At 43.6% G+C, this 25,259-nt stretch overlaps 1 protein-coding gene across 1 annotated transcript in view; it reads left to right on the top strand.

The window, feature by feature from the left end:
- The window catches only part of SH3RF3 (SH3 domain containing ring finger 3), a 255,130-nt gene that overhangs the window by 29,697 nt on the left and 200,174 nt on the right, over nucleotides 1-25,259 (top strand). The window lies entirely within an intron of this gene.

Below are 25,259 nucleotides of genomic sequence, written 5' to 3'. Positions count from 1 at the left end.
AGTGTGCTTAAATTAGCTGTACAGGGGACCTCAGTGCTCAGCATGTTACCAGGCTGTGGTCAGAAACAACAGGTTTCTGTGTATGTCACCGCAAACGGCTGTGTGCTGTTGGGTGCTGGGGTGCAGCAGCGTTTGGGGGTGTGATCTGACCACAGCGCACCTCTGCTCAGCTCCGTCATTCCCACGACCTCCCACGGTGGGAGTGGACATGCCATGACAAGAGATACTCAGAAAAGGAGCTTCGAGTCCCTGGGACCTGGCTCTTGGTTCCTCGGCACTGACGTCTGTCCCCTCCTGCCCGGGCAGTGACAACAGCACTTGAACTGTGTACTAGAAACCACTGCTTTTGATTACTTTGCAATGTTAAAAACCTTGGTTTCTGTTTGCTGTCCTGCCAGATCTGGAAGGACCGCGGTACAGTTTTGTCCTGTGTCATGGCCTGAGTTAATCCTGAGGTGCAGGTTCAACAAAAAAACATATATAAGATGTCATTAATTTCAAGAGATATTTTAAACATGGAGGAGGTGTATCAGCAAAGAGATGTGTGTGACCACTCTTTTTACTGAACAAGGTTAATGAAGCCATGGTTTTAATTCCAGGTCAAAGGTGCAGGAGGGTTTTTTTCATGTTGTCAGTGGAGATTTGTAGCCACTGTGCTGCCATATGTGAAAGTAATTCTCTGCTGTTGGCAGGTTGTGTTTTATTCTGTTGACCATCTGGTCTGCTGCTGCTGTGGACCTCAAGCTTTGCGAAGGTTTAATTTAGTGTACATTGAGGTACCCTCCATTTCAAACTGTATTTTTGAAACTTGAAAGAGTAAGATACTAGATCCTTAATGAAAGGTACATTCAAACCACTTCAGCAATTACAGACTGGGAATGGAGTGGCTGAGGGACGGCCATGTTAGCAGGAGCAACCATAGACAAGGTGTTATCTTGGTCCTGGAAACTTGCATTGCTGACTTACAGAGCAGGCTGGCCAGGCTTTTGTGCACTGCAGACTGGGTTAAATTGTAGAAGTTTACTCAAAGATTACTCATTACCTTGTAATGTTACATGATGGTGGAAAATCCTTTGAGGGTTAGATGGAATTGTCCTGTGGTCTTGCAGGCTGCAAGAAGTATGGAAGAATGAAGTAAAGCAAATAAAATTTGATATAATTTTTGCGTGTTTAATGTAGAAGGCATTTTTAGTGTAAGGTGAAGTATTGTAGCATTCATCTTTTCAGAGGTAAAGACTTTGGTGGGGCATTCTTATAAAGAGGATAATGTTAATGCCAACAACACATGTACTGTGATGCTCATTAAATAAGCCTGAGTAATAGTGTGAATACTTCTATTCAGAAGTAGATGCATTTTTCCTCATCTGTTTTGTTTCCTCTGGAAGCCACAGTTGGGCTCAGTAGCATAATGTGGTTATCAGTATCACGGTGCTGCCAGTACTAGAAATTAGCCTTGTGGTGTGCTTTAAATAGGACTTAATTCAAGTTTGAGGCAAGCTGTTTGTCTGTGTTTGCTTATGGTGAGAATGTTAAGGATGTTGCATGTTTTTGTTTTTAAATAAATCAAAGCAAATAAAAGGAAGAATTAAGTAAACAATTTATATATCTTTGTGTTCAGAATTGGTATTACGACTACTGTGACTTTAGAATAAAGCCAAATAGAAAGCAAATGTACGTTCAACTTTAGTTAAACATTTATCTTTTCCAACTAGAGTAGGCATTATAGCAGAAGAAGTAGTTACCATGAAATTTATGATACATTCAAGGCTCATTGAAATGCTTTTTCTTCAGATAGAATTAAAAAAAATAAATTGCAGGAACAGAGTCTAAATGCACCTCATCTGTCCAACAACTCCTGTAGGCGGGCTGTTAGAAGTAATGAGAATAGTTCTTACAAACAGCTTGGTCTTCTTCAGACTATTGAAAAAGCCTTAGCTTTTCCTACATCGTCTTTATTTCTTGATAACCCTTACGATGGGATGCGTTTCTTCTCTTTGCTGCCCTTGACTTGTGTGCCCGGGGTTTCTCTCCCCAGCACACGCCGTGCCAGCGCATTCACACCATTCTGGTAAAGATTTCCATTGACAACCTCCCAGCTATATCATGCCGAAGCTGCCTCGACCAGACAGCTAACTTACCGGAAAGACATGGGGAACAGCTTGAGGTCCACAGTTGTGTCTACACCGCTGGGTGTGCGCAGCCATGGAAAAGGGCCCGATGCCAACCTTGTCTCTCATCCGTGTTGCTGCTCCATGGGAGGACACCGGTGGGAACATGGTCGGGTGGTGTGGGTGTAGCGTGGGGCTCCCTGCTTGGCTCAGCTGCCTCCTCGTGTCTCGTCTACCTTGAATTGGTACCACAAGACCAAGTTTTAGCAGACAAAATGGCACGGGATCCTCCCCAGAAGGGCCCTCATCTTTCTTGAGGCAAAGACAGATGGGAGTTGTGATTATCCTGAGCACAAGCTAAATTGTGTTCAAACTGTCAGTGCAGAGAAATGTAAACCTGCAGCTCAGGTAAGCTGAGATGTTGTCATTGAGACTAATGAAACAGCACAGCTCAGTGCTGGATTAAACAAAACTGTCTTGAGATATTCACCAAATCCACTGATGTGGAAACGCGTGTTAAGAGAGACGTGCCTCGGAGGCTTGCGTGTCGTGGAGGCGAGGCATGCAGTAAGCAGCTTTTGAGAAATAAAATTGCCAACTCCATTGCTGCTGTCCTAACTTCCTTATCGGGATGGTAATACGCCATGCTCACACCTCAGCATGTGGTGTGAACAGCGGCACTGTCAGTGGAAATGAGGGGGAGTAAAACTGATGTCCCAAGATGTAAGGCCAAAGCACAACAGAAATCGTGTTGTAAACTACTGCTGTCCTGGAAATAACTACGTAAAGCCGTCATTATGACAGTGCATTATAGTATTTTGTCAGTGGAAGTTCACAATACAGGTTCATTTATAAATGTTGGGTTGAGTACCTGCTTACATAGCAAGGGGCTTGGAAACACTTCCTGTAAGTGCATCTACTCGTACTGCCCTGTATGACAGTTGTAGAGAGCTAAAATCACACCGCCATGAAACTCTCCAGAGAAGCATCCTCTACAGGTGTATTTTGAGGCTCAGTACACATGGCTTTCCATCAGCTCCACTGGCTTAAGCCATTGTGATTTGATAATACACTTTTTGTAAGATTTCTTTAGATTTAAGTGGAGCATTTTCTTGCAAAAAGGAACACAGGTTGTGATCCTGTGGTGGCCGCTTAAACTACTGTCCACATTGAGATGCTCCCTGCCACCTTTAATGCTGCTGATCTCTCGGTGGGTTTACTTTTGTTGTGATTTACAGAGATGCTGGGAGAGGGTGCCTGTAAAAACAACTTCCAAAGGAGTTTGGCTGGGGCCTTCCTCTGTGCTGCAGGACTGTAAGCAACCGCCTTTGAGAGGTACCGCTGTGCCGGTGACAATAAAGAGAAATCTTTCCGCGCTGGGGACTTCCCACGCTGGGACCGCACCTCTGTTACAGGTAGTACTGGTCTTCAGCTTTTACATATGCCACCCATGAGGGGAAAAAGAAAAGAGCAAGCAGCTGTGATGTCTTCAACCAGAGAGCTATTAAAGAAGTGCCGTTATGATAACAAGCCCTACATTATGTAGTAAAACAGGCGTCACGCTTCTCTTTTGCCCATTATACTTGTTTCTCAACTTCTTCTGTCTGTTCCCGTGTAGGCCATGTCACACTGTGTGAGAGGTGTCAAGAGATCAGCTTTAGGCTCACCAGGTTAGAGCTCATCTTGACTCCTTTGCTATGTTATATATTTCATTTCGATGGGGACCAACTTTTTTTTGTTCTATCTGCTGGCATTTTAGAGCCATTTGACAGGAATTTTTGTGAGATAAAAGTTCCTCCTGCAGATAAGGATAAATGTAGATATGTTACGGAATTAACTAATAGTGAACACTGTAAAACAGTGGGGAAGGAGTGAGGACAGATGGGTTTGTTTTTTCTCAGGGAATCTAAAATAAACTTGATTTGTCTTCTTTAAATCCTTTCACTTAGTTGACAAAAAGTATAGGAAGTGATGTTTACTCACGTAATAGAAATATCTTAAAAAACAATTTACATCAACTAAGGAAATTTGGCAGGTCAGGGATTTATTTATGTATGTATGTAACTGGGTTTATGGGAGGGTTGATGCTTCACCATACTCTCTCTGATTGTAACATAATCTGTTTTATTTTCATAGATGAATCCAAAATCTGTATTTGGCATTCTGTGTGTTCTGCAAAGGACATTTCTCTCTCAATTTAGGTCAGAGATTTTCAAAGGCATGTACAGCAGCTAGGCATTTAATTTTCACTCACGTTAATAGAATTTGACCAGTTTCTTCTTTCTTGCTTTTTGACATCTTTCATTTCACAGCTTTTGTTTCAATTGCACCTACCTAGTAAAAAGATGTAGGCAAAACAGGCACATGTCTGTCAACTCTACTGCTTCTTGTAGTCTTGGTAGACTATTGCGTTACCCACTGATTACTGCTGTGCTTTTTTGTGGTTATATCTGCCACATTTCTGGATGCCCAGCAAGTAGGGTGAGCAGTAGCTCGGACTGGATGGCTGGAAATCCAACAGCCTGGGGCAAACAGCCACTGGGCACTGGTTGCCGGTCTGATGGGCTCCGGTCACATCCCGCTCACTGCATCTGCAGGGTGAATTGCTCCTGACCTGCATGGTAACTCTGACATGCGCACTGCATGGCAGAACTGCTGCGCGCATGTGGATCGGGTACACAGAATCCCAAATACGTGGCTATGGTTTTGAATTTATGGTAGGACATAGACCAGCTATCACCTAAATCTTCCTCTCTCTTTAGGAGAGATTTTTCTTGTACACATGAAAGGATTAATATCTAAAACAGCCATGAAAGTCTACACTGCAGTTAAATGTTTCTTAACCACCCTTTTCCTTAAAGTGTGCTACTTGCAGAGCTACCAAGTTACTCACTATGTTTTTCTTTTTTTTTTTTTTTTTTTTTGGCTATTTTAGTTTAAAAAATAATTTCTGTAGCTGTCCAGATTTTGCTTAGCCATCATGTCTGTCAGTAGTCTGCTGTGGTGATCAGCATTATGCCTGGCTTGAGGGAGCGTTTGTTTGGATGTACAGCTTTGTCAGTTGTGGAGCACATCCTGGGCAGGATGCGAGCGCCTAGCCCCAGGGCCACGGCAGATGTCTCAATTGCTTTTCAAACTCTTGGACTGAAATTGGTTCATTATTGCCAGTGCCCTATTTAGACTGTTTAGAAATGAGCAGTAGGAGAGTAAATTGCTTGAAACTCCATTGCAGTGAGGGTAAGTGAATTCTTACAAGCATTGGTGTTAGTAATGTGTTGTTTAATAATAATTTTGATACAGAAATAGACGTTGCATGGCTATAACTGATTAAATACTTTTCAGGTGAGGTGGCCAAGTCACACATCCTTCGGCTTGTTAGGCTGCTCTGGTTTAAGACTGCCTCACCTATTTTAAGTTTGCTGAGAACTACTGTATGGCAAAGGTCTCGACTTAATTGCTATTTGGAAACGTGGCTTTATTAAATAACAAGGCACGTGCTTCCTTTAGTTGACAAAACACTTTGTGAGTTACCCCAGTGATGTGTTGTTGTTATTAGCATGCTAATCATATATTAGCATATGGGAAAATACAGAGTATTTTCAGTGAGAACCAAAGCTTCCCGTCTAGCCAGATACTGTATGTGTATTTATGGTGCAGTTTTTTAGTAGTTATTCTCTAGCAGGCATGTAAAAATCTCTCAGACCAAATTAGTAAATTAGTTCACTGCAAAGGTATCTGTGGTGTCTTCAAAAATAATACAAAGACAAGCCAAGAAGTCGACAGGAACCGCTGTTTGTCCTTAAACACATATAGAAAAAAGGAGAATAGATGCATTGAAAGGTTGATAAAAATTACGTTAAGTATATACAGATACTTCGTGCAGTTAACATTGGGTCTTGCTACAAGCGTAAGGAGCAGAGTGCCGAGGAGCTGCGCGGATGCATCTTGCTGCCAATGGCCAAGCCCCCTTGCTGCAGACCAGGTTTGCTGTGTGGTTGGTCTCTGGTGGTTTATGATGCACTGAGCGCCGCTTGCCAGCTCGCAAAGTTTTTGAGAGAAAATTCCTGTTCCTACCTATTGAAATGGGCTGGGTGTCTGTTAGCCTTTCTGTGAGGCCAGTACGGCAGTAACCTGGCTCGCTCTGCACTTCCGTATGAGGGAATGGGACGACTCTTTGCCTGGGGCTGGACCTCCTGTCATCCCTGCATCCTTCCCAGCATCGCCACAAAGGGTTCGTCCCAGGAAGGCCAGCACTTGCTTCAACTTACATCCACAAAATGGTAATACCCACCCTGGAGCCGGCTGCTGGGCATGGGCTGCCCTGCCTGCTGTCCCGCCTCGCCTGCCTGCTGTCAGCCCTGCCTGCAGCCTCGGGGAGGCCTGGGCAGCTCTCCTGGTGTGGTCAAACTTCGAGAAACCTTTTTTGTTAACTCATTGCAGGGTGCTGCTGGATTCCTTTTCCTGCAGGTGAGATGGAAATAATACAAAAATAGCCCTGTCGTATCATATTGCTGTATTCCTGCTTCAAACTCAACGCAAAATAAAGGGTTTACAATGCAGAGGGCTGTGGTTGCTTATGGAAATCTAGCTAACAAACAAAGCGGTAAACTGCATTTGCTTACAATATTGTTTAATGTACAAAGGTTCAATTTTCTGTGTCCTTAGTCTGAAACCCGATAATAGGCTAAATCTTATTTGAACTGAACATGTTGTCTCCAGTTTATTTGTCCATTAAAATTTACTGATAAATTGATCTTTCAGTAATGGTTTTAATGTAAAGAGTACTCTATAAATCACTATTTTAATAGAAACAAATACAATATTGATGCTAACTTTTTACTAGCAAAACAATGGAACACAATTATCATGATTTATTAATAAACTAAAATAAACCAGGATCTTGTGTACTATCCAAGAAATTGCCTATTTTTTGTTTAATCAGATGTAGTAAATATGGTTTCATCATTGTTTTATAATAAGATTTTGTATTTCTGAAATAGCTTTTCCCTTTTGATATAATAATCACACTAACCAATTTAAGGATCGACTCTTATGCTGTATGTTTTATTTTGCTTTTCGTGCCCAAGTATAGAAAATTACATCACTTTCCTAAGATACATTTGTGTGAGAAGTAGCAAGGTGACTGGCTTGGAGCAGACTGTGCTGGGCAAGTGAGGGACCCCCCTGCTCATCAGCTTGGCAGGTCCCCCCTCAGTGCTGCCTTGGAGGTAAGGATTGCTCCCCAGCCAGAGCGAGCCCAGGGAAACAAAAAGGAGCAGGACTATATAAAGGAATGATGGAGACCCTGTAAGGCCCCATCCCTCTTCCTGGCCCGGGGGGTTTCAGTGTCACCTTGTTTAGCTGCGTCTCTTACGCACATTTGAACCTCACATATATAATGTGCGTAATAGCTAAGCCCTAATAAAGGACCACGTTCAGTCAATGGGTGTTATTTCTGTCATGTCAATGCTTGTTCTTCAGTTTCCAGCTCCACTATTCAGTTTTACAAATGCTCTGTAGATACCACCTTGTTCTCTGAAAGCATCAGGAATTTTCTCGTGATTCTTCGTGTTACCCAAAGTGTCCTAAAAAGGCCTGTCCTCTCTCAGAAACAGGCGCAAGTGTGAAAATCCCATCCACCTGCCTGTGTATGAGCACTTCCATGATGATTTTAAGTTGCTGTTTTCTGAAATAGCACCTTTATGTTCCCGTTAAAAAAGCTGATAATAGCTTTTTGAGGAAGCCTGCATAACCAAAGAAAAAAATGTTTAATAATTTCCACCTTAACACAATAGCAGTTGAATAAAGCTATTTTCAACCTTTATGGAAGTTACTCAGGATTTCTATTTTGTTAAGTGCGATTCAAAAATCCCATTTCTCTTGACTGCATTCTACTTGACCAACGTTCTACTTTCACCAGCCTAGACCGGTGTGTTGTGAGGTATGCGAAGGATGAAAAATGGGGTTTATGCCCACAGCCACACACAAACATGCACAGAAATCAGAGACTAAAATTTCAGGTCCTATTTCTTCTGCATCAAACTACATAGCATCCCCCATTAACTGAAATTGCTGTTTTCTTCTTCTGACATTGCATTTCTTGGAACACCTTTTCTGAGCTTGTGTAGCTCTCAGCTTCACATTTACAGATGTACCATGTGTGTGGAGGGAGGGAGATAAGTACTTACACTGTTAAACCTAAAAGAAGCTGTTAAAGCCTGAAAGAAGAGATCTCAAGGAAGACTGTGGAAGGGGAATGGGATCCTAAATTTTCCACAACTGTCATAAATGGATTAAGAAGGTAGTGCTTCAAAGTCGTGAAACCAGATGGCAAAATGTCCAAAAAAAGTAACCAGAGCAAGTCTGGAGCTGATGGCCCTTCCAGTTCCCACCAGCAGCTGTCTCAAATGGATGGTGGTGCTGTGAGGGACACTGGAGTCGGAGTGAAGGAGGGGTGACTGATACTGCACGCTGGCATAACCCCCTACCCCACATCCCCCCCACGCACTGTCATCCCAGGTAACTGAGGGGGTTGCAGGTTTAGGTTTCTAGGCTGCTAAAATGCCTAGGAGAAACCAAAAAAAACATAGGCAGGGATCCAATAGATATATGCATGTAGCAAGAGTGTAAATGCATTTCTGTCACTGTAAATTCCTTACAAATATTTTGTAAAGATCAATTATGGAAGATTTCACTTTTTTCAAATCACTGCAGAAGGAAGGCCCTTAGTAACATTCACCAGCTATTCACAGCTTTTTTTTAAGAGTAAATAAATCCCCAAAACTAAGTGTAGGGTCAGGACAGCAAAATATACTATTTTTATTAAAAAGTTTAGTTTTGACTACAAAATACGAAAACGGCCAAAACTATTTGCCAAATTTGACACACACTCTTCTTCCTGAAAATTTAGCCTAGCTGTATGCTCTAATAGTTTAAAAGACCATTTCAGATTTGTTGCTCCTTATTTTAGGTGAATAGAGAGCTTCCTAAAGCGAGAAGTATTTTTGCCTTTATTGAGGTGCTGTTTCATTCCTCTTGAAGCACAAATTTACCCTGTCTCTCGCGTCCTCAAGATTTCCACCTTGAGCGCTGCCTACGTTGCTACTCATGCTCTTTTGTTTAGTACCTCAGGATGCTGGAGTGCCAGCACTGATTATTGCTGCTTTTTGTGTGCTCTTCCGAGGATGTAGTCACCATCAACACAACCAAACCACATTAATGCATAAAGTTAGTGCACCGCAGGTGAGCCCCTCTTGTTCTTCACAGCCTGCTTAAATACCGTCCAGTTGCAAGGTGGTGCAATAGAAGTTGTTGAAAGAGCCTCAGTGAGGCATGTTTTGGTTTTTACATGTTGTATGCAGACTTCTTTGTTTTCAGGTTTCAGTGCGATGCAGACATTTTGGTGCTGTTTTTAAACAATATAATTTAATTGTAATAGTTGCTGACAGGCAGAGGAAGTCTGGGCCTTTGATATTTGCGTGGTTGCAGCTTTTAGTGTTGTAAGGCAAATGGTTTGTTTTCTTCAGGCACTCTGGAAGTGAGTTTGAAGATTTGGATACTGGGGAAGGGCATCTCCTTGCTTTTTTACCTCCATTTTCAGAGTGAAGTTCTTTTATTTTTTATTAGTGTAGGACTTCTCATTTCCAAACTCGGCACATCTTTAACAGTGTTTGATTACCCTACGAGACCCACATTTCTGATTTACAGCTGTTTTTTCAGTGGCATTAGTACATCAACAGGGCCTAGCAATGCTATCTGGCAAGGGCGAGACACTGTCGTTGTACCTGCTGCTCTTGTATTACAAACAGTTTATGATGTCTGTTGTAGGTCCCTTGAAAACGAAAAGCTTTTGAGAAATGTTGAGGTGTCTGTTCCTTTCTCTTGTGCCCCACATACAAATCACCTGCTGTAAGATAAAACTGGAGTCTGAGGAATCATAATTTAATCCTCTCTTGAGCTGGCAATGTGCTTCAGCAAGTCCTTCATATGTCTCTTAGAGGAGCCTCCTGACCTTCTCCGAATGACACATTAAAAAAACAATGGAGCCAGCAACGTTGCCTCTGGAGTGGCTGCAACTTTGAGGTCAATTAATTGTCGCTTAGGATGATATATCTGAGCTTGCCATTAGTTTCTCAGCCTGCAAGGGGCTCAGGGCAGGGATGCTTGGCTTGTACATGGCTTAAAGGCCTAGGCGTCCTTGACGCTGAAGCAGACGGAGGGCAGTATCATGCCATCAGCTTTATAAGCAGAGTTTCCCATTGATTTCAAGGACCTTTATGCTTCCATCCTGATGGTGAAAGTCCTGTGCAAGAGCCTGGGCATGGAGTTGTTTGGACAAGCAGCAGTCTGGTGTCCTGACCAGCTAGTCAGGCGATGGGCTGCCAGCAATTAATTCAGGATCCCGCTGAAGACTGGGCATTTACCCGCTTTTTTCCTTAGCAAGTGTTTAGAAACTCAGAAAGCAAATATCCAGCCCAGTCTGTCCCAGCTAGGTTGTTCTTAGGGATTTCATGATACTGGTGAATGCCTGAAGATGGTTGAAAAGCTCTTCTTGTAGACACAGGGTCATATATAAATAAGCTGGGGGTTTCTTCCACAAGAAAAAAATGGTTTATTAGCTCCAGAGAGCAAATGCGTGAACCTGCACTGTTTCATAGCTTATCTCCCTAGTTTGTTCCTGGGTCCTTTCCCCAGACAGATAGTGGCTGCCCCATATGTACTGTTCTCCTTCCAAACCGCCTTTCTGAGTGACCCAGCTGGCTCCCTCTGAGAAAAGAGATAAGCATGGCCTGGGGACAGTCAGCCCCCGAGGCTGTTGCCTGCTGGCAGCTTTACACACGGGGTCTGGCTCCCTCCTGCCTGTGCTGTGCCATCACCTCTCCTCCCTGCAGCTCCCTGAGCCTGCCCTGCACCCAGCTCCAGGCTGAGCCTCGCTGCCTTTCCTGGTAGATGCAGCGGGGGGGAAAACAGACATTACTGTGATTTTGGAGCCTCCTATGCAGGACTTGGATTTGAGAGGATGGGATGCATCATCCAGGCAGCTGTGTCTCCCGAAGGTTTATCCGTCTGACTACTTACTATGTAGAAGGGGCCCCAAAGAAGTTTTAGTTTTGTTCATCTATTTAATTTCTGGGTGATGCTGTGCCATTGATGTCTGAGTAACAGCTCTGGCATAGTTTCAGTGACAACTTTGAGCTTTTCTTCAGAGGGTATGTTTAATTACAGCAGCTCTTTAACTGCTGTATTTTCAGTACTTTTCATATCTTAATATCACAGAGTATATATAGCAAAGATACAAGCCTAGGTTTTATAGGATACATAAAAAAGGAGAAGGATTTAATAGCCATCTGCCCGCTGGAAGTAAATCAGTTATTTTTAACATTGTTTTGGAGTAGATGTTGAATATGTAATACAGAAGAGGATTGCAATGGTGATTCACTGAAGTATGACTTACAATAGACATTGCAGAGGAATTTACAGCTTGTCCATGTTGTCCATGGCTTTGCAGTGGCGGGTACTGCAGCCTGTGGCAGCCCGGGGAGGCTGTCGGGGACCATCAGCAGCAGATCAGCCATCCCTTGGGGTTTCCTCTCCTTCTTGCTGCCTCCCCAGAGGCCAGCAGCTCAGCCAGCTCTCCCCGGGCTTTGCTTCAAAATGACCACTAACAGTTTGGCGTAGCACGCTTGTCTCCTTTCTCGGCTGTGCTCTAGGAACACGTTTGGTTTCTGGGCGGATGAGGCAGCGGGTGGAGAGGGAAGGAGGAAGGAGCATTTGCAGCAGCTGCTGCTGCTATGGGCTTCAGAGGTGGGTTAGCCTGGGGAGAGCCAGAAAATGAGAGTTATTTGTCTTCTGCTTCACTATCTAGTGAGTGAGTGGCTCATGGTTGAGCTCTGCCAGATGCATCTATTTTTTTCTGCCCCCAGAGGTGCTGCGGCTGCTCAGTTACACTCCTCGAGAAGGAAGGGAAAAACTGGCTTCAAGGCAACAGCCACCGGTCCCTTGGCACCGCAGGGAAGGCTGTGACACCAGGGATGCCGCCCATCAGGCAGGCGGTCATGCTTGCTTCCCGCAGCCAACACCAGATAACAGTCTCTGGCTGTGAGACTTGTTCAGGTCACACATGGAACAAGCGACGGACGGTGAAGCTGTCAATATTGATGCAAAATGATCTTTAGAGACATTTGGCAAGAGCTAAGTGCCATTCCTGAAGAGCGTATCAAAATGAAAGATGAAAAACCTTTTGTTTAAAAAAAAATAAAAGTGCTGAAACAGAGCACTTGGAGTTGTCTGAAATATTTTGCAATGTAACACGTATCAAATATTTATCGAATTATTTTCTAAATTCAAATGGAAGTTGTGAATCCTTCTAATGATTCTGAAACTGCATATTTGACAAATAAACACTTTATCCAAAAACTTCACTTGACCATATTGTTAGCACTGCAGTCTGTTTGCACTGCTAACAAAATAATCCCATTCACTAATCCTGATGCTTGCACGCTGCCATTCACAGTGTGGCAGCTCAGTTTGAGAGGGGAGCATAAGTGCAGATAATTCAAGTTAAGTCTGCAGCAAAGAGAGAGCTGCACGAAACCAAATCCAGGCTAGAGCTGTGCAAAAATTTACTGTCATACTGGCTTGTTATTCTCCAGAAATATAGTTTTAGGGCATCTGAATCTGCTTGCTGAATCATTTTGGCCAAATATAAAACAAAAGTAATAATTTTGCATTGTTTGAAACATTTCCTTTTGGCATTTTCATAACAAAACCAAGTCAACTTCTTATTTGGAAAATGTTATTCCAAACTTCCACTTGATTCAATACAAGAAGGGGCAGAAAATGTTTTAAACTGAAGCAAAACTTTTCATCAAACCTCCAGATAAATTGCTGTAACTGGAAGACACCCATCCTTGGTCCCTGGTTGGGTTAGCCTCCTGAAGGGCATGTGGCTCTTCACTGTGATTGTTGTCACTGTGGGATGTCTGATGGCAGCACGTCCCTGGTGAGGTGGTGCTCCTGTTGCAACAACTGCTCCTTATCGGGGCGGACATGTGGGGCAGATATTGCTTGTGGGCCCTAGGGAAGGATCAAAGAAAACCTAAACCACTGGCTGGACCAAAGTCCATGTTTTCAGTTAGCACGTTTAAGCAAAGGGAGCTTCCAATTTCTTCAGGAAACATGTCGAGAGTGCCCAGAAAACCAGGACAGACCTCTGTAAGTGGGGATGTGACCCAGGTGCTCAAGAGGAGATGGTTTGAAGAGGTTCCATCACAAAAGGCGCCCTCAGGAGAAGCCCTGACTTAGAAGCACCCTCCTCTCCCTGGAGCCAGGTTTGGCAGCTGGGAGCTGTATCTGATGATTTCATCCAGCATTTTGCGGCTTTTTTTCCTGTATTGTATTGTCGCCCTGCTGCTGCTGTAGCATTCGAAGTGAGAAACAAACCAGCCCCACCGGCTGTCAGCCACCCAAGCCCTGTCCCTGGGCACTCCTGCCTTTCCCGGGGAGCAGGATGTCTCTGTGGATGTGATCATGTTCATTAATCATGTTTTTAGAAGCCCATCGTCTTTCACTAATGTCCTTCTTTCTGCAGATGCTTCTCCATGCTTTTCCACAGTGGGTTTCAGCCAGGCCACAGCACAGCAGAGTCGGAAAATGTAGCTGTTCTCACTCGAAAATTTCCGTTTTTGAGTAACAAAGCCTGCCAATCATTTTAAATGGAGCATTTAAAATTCAGATGCGAGTGGACATGATATGGGCAAGCTTTTCTCATGCCACACCACAGTGAAATTTTTGTGGTGTTTGCCCAAACACGATCGTAATTCAAGGAAACAGATGGGAACTGTAGCGAGTGCAGGAGTCTCTCCAGCTGGAGAAACTGCTACCGGCCACCAACCAGTCTCCCTTTGCCCTCAAGCTGCAAAGCAGGTACAAGTCCTGTTGCAACTACCCCTGCAGACCTTTGCGTTGGAAGTAAGGGAATTTTGTAGGGAGCTTAACAATTTTTTCCCCGGTCTCTGTGTTAGGAATAATGGGAATACCATGGTAACAGCTTTCCCTTGCAAGAAGGAAGTAATGTTTTGATGGTGACTGCTATACAAGATGGAAACAAAACTGATCCAAATGCTATGATTTCAAAATGAACTTACTAAATTATAGATCAATCTTCTCTGGAATACATTACATAGTTATCTCCTCTCCACATACTGTGTCCTTTTATAGATTTTTATAAAAGGAATGAAAAAAACCAGGATATGTGGGACAAATAAAATGGGAAAAAGAATAATAAACATAACGGTCGATAATTTGCCATCTACAGAAGGACAAGATTTAAGGATTCTGGAAAAGACACCAGAGGTTGATACAAAGAAATTAAGAACCACCCAACCTTGCTGTAATCCCTAGCCATTGTAAATCTCTTACAGTTTGAGAAAATAGATGACAAAGTCTCTTCACAGATAAGAAAAGCTTATTTGAAAACAAAAAAAACAGACAAATCCTGGACATTGAAGGTTTTTAATTATTCTGGTACTGATTGAAAAAATAACTAAGAAAAAAATGAAAGGAGGTTTATTTTCTGTAGAAATAATGCAGAACTGTTTTCTTACATAATCTGAATAAAAATCCTGCAGAGGCTAGTGGAGACATCATTCGAGAAAGTAATATAGCTGCAGTTATTAATGGTTCCTCGTTGTTCTGGCACAAACTTCTCATTCTCATTCAGGGCTACTGAGCTATTTTACCAGCCCTAAGTCTTCCCACACAGTCGTGGACGTAGGATTATCCACTTTGCAGTTGAAAGGACCAAAGAGTGGAGACACATTGACATTGGATTACGTGGTGACAGCTCTGGGAGTGTGTGAAGTAAGGCTCACAAAGTTGTGTCATGTTTTGATACGAGTGCCAAATACGTTCTCATCGTAATGTATAAAAATGGAAGAGATATAGATGTTTTCACCCTCAAAATGTTTGCGAGTAAGGAAGTATTATTAACAGAATAGTTGTTTGGGTTTTTTTTTTTATTTTCACGCCTAGGGAACGGAGGCACAGACAGGCTTTCACAAAACCTGGAAGTTGGCCTGCTGTGCTAACCAATGCCTCCTCCGTGGAGAAAAGGATTTTACAGTTGCTTTGTAGGAGTCAGTATTGTTAAAGGTTCAATGTTAGCGACAAAGGAGTACTAGAAGAGGTCAAAGAAGAAAGGTGATTCAGTCCGGAGTTGTTGCGGGACTCCTGATAAGCAGCAAGGAACAATGCTTACCGAGAAGCACGAAAAAGGATGCTAGGAGTTACTAGCTGGACAATGTACTTTGAAATACTAAATGTCTGTCTCATTGGCAGACTAAACGAAGGAGTCTTTTATCTCCTGGACCCACTGGACTAACATAAAAGAAAGCCAGGGACTAACTCTTAGCCCCGAGGCCAAGTGGCATGGATTGGTTTGCACCCACGTTGCTTATGGCAAGCTCTGTCCAGAGCAGACTAGGTGCATCCACCCCACATAGTACTTAACCCTGAATCTCCTCTGGGCCCCATATGGTGCTCCAGTAGCTCTGAGGTATAATTGGGGGTTTTTTATGTTTTTCTTTTCTATTCAGAGTTTTTCAGTGTCCGTTGGAGGAGTGGTTTTATTTTGTGAAGCTGAAGATGCATGTTACACAACCTGGGGCATGGCATGAGGTTGTAAGACCCAAACTGAGCATAAAAAACCCATTGGGATAATGTAATAAAGCTGCATGGGGTGGAGGCAGTCATCTGTTGTCTTCTCCATACTTTGGGGGAGTGCTACCCAGAGTGAGTTATCCCCAGGGGGGTGCTGAGGCACTGGCTTAGGGAGAGCTGGCTGGAGCGAACCAAGCCAGAGCCAGACGGAGCAAAAATTAAGTTCTGCGGATGATCAAGGCTCTCATGACTGACCTCACTCTAGGTGTAGCCAGAAAAAGGGGGAATAGATAGTAATTAATTGAACATACATGATAAGGAAATAACAGATACATTCATCAGTTAATTTGCTTTTGTATTCACAGAAGGGGCAAAGAAATGCTCCTCATCAGAGGAGCTTGGGATCACTCAGTGCTGGGGTGGAAGCATCTGATATGAACTAGGAGTGACCATGCTCCCACCCCAGTGGCATGCCAGCCCCTGCCTCGAGCCTCAGAGCAGAGCCCCAGCTAGTTTTGTAGGGGAAGACTGGGGCTGCCATCACCCCAGGGCTTATTACAGCTCCCAGCTTGAGACCTGTGAAAACACATGTGAGCACGTGCACCTTGGACAGGCAGCAAGTGGGTGCAAGGGGGCACCCTGGGGGTGCAGGTGGGAGGCACGGGTCAGCCCATACCCCCAACACATGCCTCTGCCACCCGGTTTCACCCTTGGCCTGCACTTACACATGCTTTAGGAAAGGGAACGGCTAGAAAGCTGTTGTGTGCCTGATGGGAATTATCCGGGTGGGCTGCTTCCAGGCGGCATGGAAAGCTCCCCTGCGCTAGGGTGGGCAAGCGCTGGGGCCAGCACAGCCATCTTGCCTCTCTGCCCTCCTGCTTCTCACAGCACCCAAGTTAGTCTTCAAGGATGAAGAGGCTGCACGATGCTAGAAATAAAATTTCTGATGGAATGCCAGTTGTTTGTGCATTTCTATGCAGCTCTCAAATTTATACTTGCTCAGGTTTTGTCTGGGTGCAATGCAATGGGAAGGTACAATGTCCAATAATTTCGTGTTACTCTCTTCATATAGGTTGCTGTGAGCTTCATGGTAGAGCCAACAGAAAAGCAAAAGCCAGAAGAAAAGCAAAACTACTACCTTAAGAATAAAAATAAAAAGTTGATTTATAGGGATTAATAAATGATGATAAACATTCTTAAAGCAGATTTCTAGTGGGCAGATGGTAAGAGACAGTTTTTGTCACTCAGAATGATAGTGGTTAATTGAACACAAAAGATAAGGAAATAACAGATGCATTCATCAGTTAATTTGCTTTCCTATTCAAAGACAAGAAAAATGATAGTGACTTTAAGTAGGAGTTGTGTCCCCGGTACAATAGGAAAGGACTTATTCCAAAGACAGCAAGAATAGAAGGAGGTATTGAAGACATCTCTAAGAGGATAACAGAAAGCAATAACCAGCTACGTCTGCTGAAGTTTTCCATTTTCGTTGTTCTATCACGGAGAGTCAGATCTCTGTTGATGCAAGAGGATGAAATGTGTTTGTTAATTATGTTTGAATAAGATAACAAACTGTGATCTCAAAGCCATCTGTAAATGTAAAACCAGGTGGCTGAGCAGCAGAATGAAGATTGCAAATAGAGGATCATAAAAATTTGGGGTGTAAGAACCACTTGTACGTCTGGTCTGTTTATGAAGAAAGGTAGTGAACGCTTTCTATATTTGTAGGCTTTACCTTGAGCACAGTATTGCTGGAGATCCCATTTGCTCCTTGGCCTTTATTTTTATTGAGAAAAGTAAATTTTTTTGCAGGCTGTGCCATGAGTGAATTCTCCCTGAAGTGAGCTCTCTTTAGTAGGCCCAGGTATGTTATTACCCTGATGTGATCTCTCATGCTTCACCGAAGGTGCCACTTGAGCCCCCTTTGTTTAACATTCCTGTCATTCCCTCTGTGGCACGGAGGCGGTTTGTGTCACGTATGCACAAGTGTGGAAGGAGATGAGACCTTCACACAATCAGTTGTGAGGCTCATGGAAAAGGATGCTTCGTACTTCTCTGGTTTCTTCCTCTGACCTAGATTTTAGGCTCTGCCCTCCCTCCCCCTTTGGTTTTGGTTTGTTTTACTTATTCCTGGAAATGTGCTGCGATGATCTGCCTTACGGAGGAATGCTTGTCCTTCCAAATCTGAAGTCGAAACTCATTTTCTGCATTGAGCCTGTTTTCTCAGTCTCTACCCTTCCCTCTGCTTAAATGCACCAAAATGAACTAATTAACATGAGACTTTGCACACTGTAACTTTTCATAATAGAGAATTAATTTTTTTCTGAAATGAGTGGGTGAATCACATAGAATAGGAAGAGGTACTTAAAGAAATTCAAAAGATTTTGTTTTTCAGAAACGTTTGTGTAAATTTTTTTATATGGATGTTAAGTACAGATTCACATAAAAAATGCAAAAATCTTGCTTCCAGATATTTCTAGTGGGCAGAAGCCATTTCCATATGCTTGCAGAACATGCATGCAATTGGTAGGTGTTTAAGGCATGAATATGTGAAGTGTAAGAATGCATCCAAAATAAGTGTGTACATGTTCCCTTTGTGCGTACGATGTGCATATCTGTTAAAGAGCTTACCTTCCTTAAGTGAAGTACGTTACTGCAAACCTTTCCTCAGGGTTATTACTTTAACTGGTAAACAGGTAAAACTAGGTAAAATTGGGTTGCAAGTAGAATAAGGTAGAACTCAGTGTCATTTAATATAAATTCCTGGTTCTGTAAAACAAAAAATGTTCCTCTACAACATTTCAACACATGCTTTGGAAAATATATCTGCCTTCATGAATGCTGAGAGGCAATGATATCCAGACATAACTTGCAAGAATCTTGCTCTGTGTGTTGCAAGCATCGGCGAAGCTTATATTATTGCAGCCCCTCCCTGAAATGAGGAGCATTTAAGACTCTATTCATGGTTAATGTTAATAAACTATACTGGAAAGCAGCTTTTAGAGTCAGCTCTGGAGTTTGATATGGAGGAGCTGTAGCTTTGTTGGGAACTCCAGGTTGTTTCTAATTACAGCATTCACTATACTTTTAACCGCAGTAGGAGCTGGTACCGCAGGATCATGTACATAGCTTTAGCTCTGTGCCAAAAGCAACCAAAAAATTTGAGCTAATTACATCACCATGTGAAAGAGTTACAGGAAAAGTGTGAAGGTTTTTGATGGAATAAAACCTGCAACTTTGAAGGATTTGATTTGAGCCTCCTTTTGGAAAGTCTAGGCTTTCCAACATTTATCATAGTTTCTTGGAGTTATATAAGGTATTTTTCCCTTCTGAAATGTATGAATGAATTGATCAACCCGAATTTCAGTTTAATTAAGCTTTTGCCTGTGACTTATTCTTTGATGTGTGTAAATATATTCTGTATAACACCAGCTTTTTTTTCATGCTGATTTTGAAGTTCTTTAAAACTGAGATGGGGAAGCTTCTAATTGGAGCATTGGCTCTGTATCTCCAAAGTATGGTGCCTCCTAATTATTTATTACTTCCCTCTAGAGAACTATCAAAGTGACACTGAAATTTCAGAATACACGCTTTATAAAAAATGCTGGAAAGCTATTTGCAAGATTTGTTAAGCAATCAGAGCCCTTTAGGATGATTTCTGAATTGTCCATTGCAGTATATGAAGCGCACAATGATGTTAAATTGTCATTATTAAAAATTAGCAAGTAAAAATGAGGCAGAAGCATCTATGTAGAGTGTTTCATTGCTGCAGACTCAGAATCTGAAACGCCTGTCACATCTGCAGCTCATTATGACCTGAAACGGGAGAGCGCCTGGTACATCTGCGAGAACAATGTCTAGTGACTGCTGGGGCAAGTGGATATCGCTGGTGCAGGGTGCCAGTAAGTCTTTATCCTTGATGTCACGTTGCACATGGCCTCCTGACAGCTGGCACGAGAGGTCATCATCGCCTTTGCAGCACTTTGTCTTCATTTGCATTGAAAGCAGTGAGAAGCCTCATTCATTTGGAGGTGGGCATTTTCACGGGTGGCTGGTTGTGTCGCCCACGTGCTGCCTGTGGGATGAGTGTCTTGTTTTCGGTGCTTGTGGCCAGCAGCTCCGTGACTGTCTGCAGCAGGGAAGCACAGGCACGGGGCCATGTAGCAGCTAGCATTGGAAGGGGTGAGTGCAGCGGGTTGGCAAGACCCTGTCGTGGTTTAACCCCAGCCAGCAACTAAGCACCACGCAGCCGCTCACCCCTTCCAGTGGGATGGGGAGGTGGATCGGAAAAAAAAGTAAAACTCATGGGTTGAGATAAGAACAGTTTAATAACTAAAGTAAAATAAAATATAATACTAACTAAGAATAATAAAAATATAATAATAACAACAATTGTAATGAAAAGGAATATAACAAAAAAAAAGAGAAATAAAACCCAAGAAAAGACAAGTGATGCACAATGCAATTGCTCACCACCCACTGACTGATGCCCAAGCAGCAATCTGCCCCTCCCGGCCAACTCCCCCTAGTTTATATACTGAGCATGGCGCTCTATGGTATGGAATATCCCTTTGGCTAGTTCAGGTCAGCTGCCCCGGCTGTGCTCCCTCCCAGCTTCTTGCACACCTGCTTGCTGGCAGAGCATGGGAAACTGAAAAGTCCTTAACTTAGGATAAGCGCTACTTAGCAACAACAAAAACATCAGAGTGTTATCAACATTATTCTCACACTAAATCCAAAACACAGCACTGTACCGGCTACTAGGAAGAAAATTAACTCTATCCCAGCTGAAACCAGGACAGACCCCTTTCCCTGGGGCGTCCTCCCGGTGTCACAGACGTGGTGGAGGTGGGAGCTTCCGCCAATACAGGTATCGCTCTTCATCACGTGTGGATGGAGGGGCTTGGGGGGATTCGAGTACTCAAACTCAGTGGAAAGTTCACAGGAACAGAAAGAGGTACATCTTTCTCATGCAAAAGTATATGCCGCTCTCCTCCTGTTTTCAACTCTGGAATATGTAAAAATTAGGAAGATCTTGGTTTTAGTACCCACAAAGAGTGTATTTTCCCCAGCCTTGTTTTCAGGAGTAGAAGAATCCTTTTAAGCAGCGGTTCCAACAAAACCAAAGCAAACCGCTCCGTCGGTGTAAGCCAAACACCCGGCGCGAGGCACCGAAGCCCAGTCAGTTAAAGTTTGGCAAAGCCGTAAGCAACTGGAACCGGGTGGGAGGCAGCAACTGGAACCGGGTGGGAGGCAGCACCCGGTGGCTTTTCTCCAGGAGGGCTTGTGCCAGCCCCAGTCCACACACCTCCTCCGACCGAGGCAGTGCTTGCAAGACATGTAGCACTGCTGTGAAAGTTTCCACTTATCTGGGTCACAAAACCCAGACCTCGCCTCTCTTCCCTTTAGCGTGCCACGTGTGAAGGGGCTGTCTACAGGACATAGGTATTTGCTCCAACCTGTTGCTCGCCAGAGGAATTTAGGACTCAGTGGTATGGGTGGAGTCAAACTGAGCTCACCTCTGTTCATCCCTGTGCACGTAAACAGGAAAATAATGGCTAAACGGAACAAAAAATTAATAGCTTGGCTTGAGGGAGTTTGCCTGGGTATGCAGAGGGAGGCAGAAGTGGAGGAGAGGAGGTAGGGGTTGTTTTGCAGGGATGGTGCTGGGCAGAAAGCAGGCGGCCGTGTTTACAGCAGCTCACTTTTAGCGAGCACAATGCATGCAATTACTGAAGTAAGAGATGTCAGTGAACAAATGCATTTGGCAAACTATTTGTGCTTAATCTATGCCAATTTGTGAAGTCTCCAGCGGTTTTCTTTGTCCCTTGGGAAAAAGGAGGGGGGGGGGAGAGAAAGTGTCCGGTTGCCATGGCGACAGAGCAGGGCTGAGGAGAGACGAGACTTACCATATTTTCATTTTTGATGCTCTATATAAAATGACGTAGGTAATTACACATGTAGTGGTTTGCCGTGCAGCAGAGCAGCTTCTTTTCAGGATGCTGCATGTCTCGCAACATTATGCCAAGCCCCTTTTGGAGCCGGGACACAAACGTATTGACATTTTGGTGGGAATATTGCTGGAGAAATTGCAGCAGCGGGAAGGAAAGAGGGCGTGACAGCAGCCCTGCTCTCCTTTAAGAAACAGAATAAGATTCAATTAACAAGTTGCCAGTGGAAACCTGGCTATAATTATAGCTCTATTATGCTGGCCATGTTGTTTTCCCATAGAAAATACAGTTTTTAATTAACTTGTGGATTTGGCACCGACACCTACGCACTCCCTGTCAGGAAAGAAGTCGGTGTTTCCCTGCTCAGGGCTGGCACTTTATAATAACTAAAGGTGCCAGTAGCACCCGCAGACCTGCCCTTGAGCAGGATGCTCTGGGCATGGCTCTTCCCAGGCCAGGGGGAAGCAGGTATAGCTCTTCCCCATGCATTGTATTCTGCAGAAAAGAAAGCAAAACTAGACGTGTTTTCCTCGGTGGAAATGTTATCCTTCCTGGAGGGTACCTGAATTGGCAGGTCAGCCTCAAGGGTGGAGGGAAGGCTGAGTGGGACAGCCCGTGTTTCTGGGGGAGGAGTGGGGTGGAGGTGGCTCTCTCAAGGTGTCCAGAGGCCGTGTCCTCCATGCAGTCCATGAGACACTCGGTGCATCCGTCAGGAGCTGCGGGGGGGAGTACAAAGTCTGGCCAACGTCCTGAACAGGATGGGAAGGGACTGATTCTGCATCGTCAGGAGGGGGTAGGGAGGAAGGCTCTGCCAACTAGTATCTTGCCAAGATACCCACATGTTAAGTCTGTCTGGGTTTTTCTTCTTCCGCCTCTTTGCCTGCCACCTTTCTCAAAGGCAATTATGAATTACTTGAGGGAAATAAGAATATTTCAGATGTGGCAAACATACTGCTTTTAAAATGCAAAAGTGTTATAGATGCATACACCAGGCACTGCTGTTGTTTTTCTTCTGGCATCATTGCCTTGAGAGTAGTTCAGTTTTTGAACGTAATGCAAAACCAGGAGGTGTTTTCCTACAGAAATACATTTCACTGAGTAGCTTGTTTCTAGTGGTGACCTGTATGGGGTGCTCAGGGAATGAGTCTAAAATGGAGGACGTTTTTAAAGCATTCTTTCCCAGTGGTATATTCTGCTAGCTGCTGGCAGCCAGCAGCTTGGGAGTTTCCCAAGCCGGGTGTCGTGTGCAGTTCAGTGGTCGGTAATGGATTTCTCTCTGAGAAACTTTTTATCTTCTCTTTTTGAGCCCACATACATTTTTGGCCACTACCACATCGCATGGCATTCAGATTCACAATTATAATTACGTTTTCTGTGAAAAGATAAATCTCTGATTTATTTCAGGCCTGTTGACTGATAATTTTTCACTGAATGGACTCTAGTTTTTGTGCAATAAGAAACTGTGAATACTCATTAGATAATCAACTTCTTACAGTGCATGATTTTACCCAGCTCCTTAGTCCTCTTTCTTTGTGCTGCCCAGGCTGAGTCTGTTCTGTGTCTTCTTGCATGGAAGGCTCTCCAAGCCCCAGCCTGTCCTTCTCCTTCTCAGCCCTTTTCTTGTTCCACCATGTCCTGTGGTTACTTGGCAGCTCAGTAAACTCCGAGTCACCACATAGAAATTAATGGAACCGTGCAATTATTTTGAATTGTGTGACCCTTAGATTACATTTTTAAGTCAAGTCAGAGGAAGCAGCTTTATCCATGTATATGTAGTTTGAAACAGCGAGTTAAGAGTTAACAGAAGGATAATAAATGATACTCTAAAAATAGTTGCTGAAACATTTCCTCAATTTTCTTTGTGTGGCCAGTACACTACAAAAATATGACATCCATAGCAAGCCAATGGGTATAAAAAGCCGATGGGTAACTTAGTATGTGTTGAATGTTTCTCCACCTGGAATGCATTGTTTGCTTCATTTAAGATGTTCTCACCATGTGTCTTTGACTTGTTGGTGTTATTGTATCATCTCTCTGTGAAAGAGATTACACCACTAGTAAACAATAACACGAAAGCTGAGCTGTGACCACACAGACGGCCAGGAGGAGATCCCTGAATCTTTGCAGACTCACAAACAGTTCAGGGGTTTTTTTTCCCCTTTTGTAATGAGAATCAGAAAGAAAATAAAATGCAAAATCTGCACCATGGTCATTCTAGGCAGGCAAAAGTTGTACTGTGCTTATGGGATACCTTGAAACACTCACAAGCCTTGAACCTTGAATGAGCAGCGAAGATGGTCTGAGGATGGAAATGGGCATGTACACTGGTCTAACCAAGCTCCTGGTCCTGGAGCAGGTGGGTAATCAGACCAGCCCAGGAATAAAATACAGTAGGATGAAATAATGCAAATTTATTTTCCCTTCGTCAGAATATATCTGGAAGAAGTCTTTGTGAGGTGAACCTCAGCTGCACTAGACCACCGCGTTTGATCCCGGCAAAGCTTTGAGACTTGCTGTTTACAGACCTGGGTGCGCTCTTGGTGGCTCACAGATCGGCCAGGGAAGGAGCATACCGTGGAGTATTTTTACTGGGACTCCATGTGTGATCATAGGATGTCACTGGGAGTGTGAAGGGACAATTTCAGGTGTTACTTCTTCTGATTTCATGTTAATAGTTGGGGCTGCCCTGAGGGATGCCCCACTTACACAGGAAAGTACTCCTGGGAAAAAAAGTGTTGGATTTTTTTTTCTTTTTTTCATCTTAATATCTGGAAACAAAGAGGAAAACTCATGTCTTACAAGCAGCCAACAGCCTGTGGACCGCATTTTGGCGAGCGACCTGGCATGCTGTATTTATGATGCTTTTAGCTGTGCTGATTTTTGCTCTCACAGAAGGCAGAGGTCCTGGCAGAGCCCCAAGGTGATTTGCAAGCAGCAGGGTTTGGGTGCCTGGCCTCAGTGGCTCCCCAGGTTTTTCTGAACCTGGCAAGGCTCGCAATAGTGACAGCAGCATGCTGCTGAAGCTCTGTTGTCTTAAGGCATGCCATAGCCCTGATGCTGTTTTGATGGGAGTGGAGAATTGTGCTGAATGAAATGGCTGTGTGGCCAGGAGGAATGGGTCGTTTTTTTATTCACAGCATGCACAGAAATTAAAAAAAAACAAACCCAAAAATGTTCCTGATTCCGTTCACTGCGTTGGGGTTAATGCAGTGAAACAGAGCAAAATACAGAGCTTTTTCAGAAACTGTTTTCCACCTGATGGAAACACTTCAGTTATTTTAAGTCAAGGAAATCCTGTGTTTCCTCAGCAGCTGTTGCAGTAAAGATGACTGGTCATTTTGCATATACATTTATATTGCTGGAGGTTCTTTTTCATGTTATTACTGAATGGCCCTTTACAAATAACAGATCTTCAGCTGGTTAAGTGGCTGGACATTTGGCATAATGTTTCCTGAAATCTTGCATGAAAAGCTATTTGCGTGGGGTGGATGTGACCATTACTGCATGGGTAGGAAATTTACTGAAACACCAGAAATGGTGA

This window comes from Gymnogyps californianus, chromosome 1 (assembly GCF_018139145.2).
Source record: "Gymnogyps californianus isolate 813 chromosome 1, ASM1813914v2, whole genome shotgun sequence".
Taxonomy (NCBI): domain Eukaryota; kingdom Metazoa; phylum Chordata; class Aves; order Accipitriformes; family Cathartidae; genus Gymnogyps; species Gymnogyps californianus.
The sequence above is the reverse complement of the archived record's forward strand: the minus strand, read 5'-3'. Positions and strand labels throughout refer to the sequence as shown.